This window comes from Chrysochloris asiatica, unplaced genomic scaffold (assembly GCF_000296735.1).
Source record: "Chrysochloris asiatica unplaced genomic scaffold, ChrAsi1.0 scaffold00584, whole genome shotgun sequence".
Lineage (NCBI taxonomy): Eukaryota > Metazoa > Chordata > Mammalia > Afrosoricida > Chrysochloridae > Chrysochloris > Chrysochloris asiatica.
This window is the reverse complement of record NW_006409102.1, coordinates 191,787-195,960: the sequence shown is the minus strand read 5'-3', so window position 1 is coordinate 195,960 and position 4,174 is coordinate 191,787. Positions and strand designations below refer to the sequence as shown.

Below are 4,174 nucleotides of genomic sequence, written 5' to 3'. Positions count from 1 at the left end.
GGTGTTGGAGGAGAATACTAAAAATGCCATGGGCTGCCAAAAGAACCAATAGATCTGTTTTTGAAGAGGTGCAGCCAGAGTCCTCCCTGAGGCCAAAATGGCTAAACTTTGTCTCTCCTACTTAGGACATATTGTCAGGAGGGAACAGTTGCTACAGAAGGACGTAATGTTGGGTAAGATGGAGGGTCAGAGAAAGAGAGGAAGACCCCCAACGAGATGGATCAGTCAGGTGTCATCATTGATGGCATCAAATGTGAGAGTGGTAGTGAGGTTGGCCCAGGATTGGATATTGTTTCGTTCTGCTGTGCATGGGGTCGCTATGAGTTGGTTCCAACTCGATGGCACTTGACAACGACAACAAGACATGGTCTACTCTGGAGAATGTTCCCTGTGCACTGGAAAAGAATGTGTGATGTGCTGTTGTTGGGTTGAATGCTCTGTACACATCTACGAGGTCCAGTTGGCTGATTGTGTTGTTCAGTTCTTCTGTGTCTTTGTCAAGTTTCTTTCTGGTTGTTCTAGCCATTTTTGAAAGCAGTGTATTAAAATCATCCACTGTTATGATAGATTTGTCTATTTCTTTTTTCAAATCTATTGGAGTTTGCTTTATATATTTTGGATCTCTTTCACTGGGAGCATAGATATTTATTATGGTTATGTAATCTTGTTCAACTGTCCATTTAATCATGAGGTAATGTCCATCTTTGTCTAATATGCTGGTTTTTGCCTTAGTTTATTTTATCGGCGATTTGTAAGTACTGCCACTCCTGTTCGTTTGTTTTTTAATTGCAATTAGCTTGGTATATTTTTTTCCATATTTGACTTTCCATCTGTTTTTGTCTCTGTGTGTGAGATGTGTCTCTTGCAGACAGCATATTGAAAGAACTTGTTTTCTTATCCATTCTGCCACCATCTCTTAACTGGTGCATTTAATCTGTTTACAGTCAGTGTAATTATCGATAGGCATGGATTAATTGCTGACATTGTTTTTTGTTTTTGTGGTGTTGCTGCTTTCTTTGTTCTATGTGTCTTCCTTTGCTGAGTTCATGCTTTTTGTGTTCTTTCTTGTGCATTTCCTCAGTTTTAATGTTTCCATGTTCCTGGATTTTCATTTCCTTTGTATGTTGTAAAGTGTTAATTTTCTTTGAGATTACCTTATAGTCCATTAACTTTTCCCTCCATTTAGTACAGTCTATTTTATCCTGTAATGTACCTAATCTTCTCACCATTTGGATCTCTGTTCCTACAGTTTATCTTCTTTTATGTTGTAATTGTTTTGATCATAGACTGACTTCCCAGATTCTCTGAGTTTGTTCTTACAGTTTTGTTCTGTTCTCGACATTTCCTTCTGTCGATTTAGTTCAGGGAGGTGATGCCACGTGTGTCAGTCTCTGATTGTTGTCTGTTCTTGTTGGTTCTCAGTCCACAGAACTCCCTTTGGCAAAATCCCTTAGCTTGTTTATCCTAGAATGTTTTGATTACATCATCATATTTGATTGATACCTTTGCTGGATAAAGGATTCTTGGTTGGCAGTTTTCTTCTTTCATGGTTGTATATATATCACCCCATTGCCGTCTTGCTTGCATGGTTTCTGTTGAGAGATCCGAGCTTAATCTGACTTGCTTGCCTTTGTATGTAACACTTCTGTTTTACCTAGCTGCTTTCAGGAATGTCTCATCTTTGATTTTGGAGAGCTCGATTATGATATGTTTCAGTGATTTTCTTTTGCAGTCTATCCTTCCTGTGGGGTTCCTTGAGCTTCTTGAATGTTTATCTTTTCAGGATGTTAGAGAAATTTTCTTCCTGAAGTTCTTCAACGATTTCCTCTGTGGACTTATGTGATTCTTCCTGTTCTGGAAAGCCGATAATTCTTGTTATTCCTCTTCATGTTGTCCAACATGAATCTTAGATCTTCAGTTTTTTTTTCTGTTTGCTCTTCTTAGTGGTATTGAGGCATTTGTCTTCCAGCTCACTGATTCTGCCTTCCATCTCTTCTATTCTACTCCTTTGCCCTTTCAGTGTATTGTCTATTTCTGAGATTCTATTATTGATCGTTTGGACCTTTTTCTGTAGGTTTTGAATGGTTTCCAATACTGTATCTATCTTATTTGATTGTTCCTGTAGCACTTTCCTGCCTTCTTCCTTATTTTTCTCAACTCCACCGGGAAGTGTTTTGAAACATTTTACAATCATTTTTCTGAATTCTTTCTCAGGCATTTCCAAAGGGTGCCGTCCTTCCAGGATGGAGTCCAGGTCTACCTCTAGGCCATTTCTGTTAGACATTTTATCGTATATTTGGACATGTGTTGATATGGTCATTGGCTTTTGCTTCTTGGACATGTTTAGTGTTTATCTGTGGCCTTAATATTTAACTATGTAGTTTTGGTATGTTTTATGCTTTCTGATTGCTTCCCGGTAGATGTGATCACACTCTTCTTATTGCTTAATCAGAGTAACTTTCACAGGTGTCTGTCTCCCTGGTATATGGCAGTTGGTATTGGTTCTTGCCTAGAAATTGGTGTTTTGTACAGCGTGATTGTAGCTTAATTATATGGTATCGGTTGCGGTCTCTTCGTCGGTGATACAGGGAAAGAAAGAGTCCCACAAAGGTAGAAGGGGCAGCATAAAACAGCAACCACAAAAAACAATAACAAGAGAGATTTCAAGATGCCACTGTTGGTTGTTATGCTGTACCTCAGGATTTAATTTAATTTTTGGCCTGTTTTGATTTTAAACTCTTTCCCACTCCACACCCATTGTTTTCTGGCCTTTGCCAAATTGAAAAAAAAAAAAAAAGTTCAGGGCCTGCTCTTGTGCTGAGAGTATCTACACCCATGTGCGGGAGTCCAGCTCTCTCAGGGTGACGGGACAGGTGAGTAGACGTGGAATCAGCGAGAATGAAAGCAATCGAGGAGTCTCTGCTTAGTTGGCTGATGGGGCTCTCTCTCTTTTACTTCTCTCTCTTTCTGCCCCGGCTCAGCAAGTCTTTATTTTTACACTTAAAATTATACAGTACAAAATAATTTGATATTTTGATTTTCCCTTCAATTTTTACAGTTTTAATCATAACATTCCTCCACCCTGTGATCATACAATCTTAATAAAAAGTATTTCTGAGATGTCCAAACGGACCTTTCCATATTCTGTTCATTTTTCAACTATTTTACATTTTCCTCTTGACATCATCTCCTCTCCTACATTATGTGATAAATTGCTGATTTCTACTAAAAGATCAAGGTAAACCTTACACAAATCATTTCCACTTCTCAGATCCCTGATTACATCCTCTTAGTAATATGTTTCTATTAATCATCAATGGCTACACTACTTTATTATTTCTACTAATTATCAAACTTCTATCCTACATAATGTACTACTATTTTTCATAGTAAAGGTATTACGAACATCTACTTATTTTGTTTTTCTAAAGTATTCATTAGATTGCTTAACCACAGTGTTCCTATGTTCCTTTCTTTTGAAGCTGTGAGGCATAAGGCCCAACCTGGCTATTTGCTGCAGGAAATGTAGATTATCAGATTATTTTTCACTTATGCTCACTGTTCTCTGCCTATTTACATAGGTGCCTGTATGTAATACTGGGGATCTGTAGATTCTGGCTGGTAATTGATTGTGGTGAGGTCCGTAGGTGTCGGTCAACTTTACTGTAATTTGTTCTCTGCTTTTGTGAGCTCATAAATGCAGTTACTTTTTACTTAGGTTTTCTGTGATCGGGAGTGGCTCATACAATTAATTCCATTTGAATTCAAACCACTGAAGTTGAAACAATTGTTGCCAGACCGGTTTCTTCCCAAGGCCTGCAGAGCTCACAGTAAAGGCTGTGAATATGGCCATATTATATATTTTTACAAGTGAATTCAGAGTTATCTTACAGAGAAGATAGAAGCCAGCTTCTGAGAAGCATCTGCTTTGCATGACGTTTCTCCTTCTGCTGGGACCGTGTCAAACAGCAGAAGCCAAGCCGCATGTGTGGCAGAAGAACCCACCAGTGGTGAGGTTGGGGGGTGTCCACTTGCTCAGGCACCCCGCTCTAGTCACCAGAGAGGAGGTGTGCAAACAGTGGGCGGACAATGAACAGATATTTGAAAAAGAAAATCAGAACATAGCAAAACCGACAAAAGTGAATTGTCCACATTTCCTCTGAGGTTCCTGCAG

At 38.9% G+C, this 4,174-nt stretch overlaps 1 protein-coding gene across 1 annotated transcript in view; it reads right to left on the bottom strand.

Moving 5' to 3' along the window:
• Positions 1–4,174, bottom strand: part of LOC102830467 (zinc finger protein 337-like) — a 51,708-nt gene that overhangs the window by 44,468 nt on the left and 3,066 nt on the right. The gene's annotated exons all lie outside the window — the stretch shown is intronic.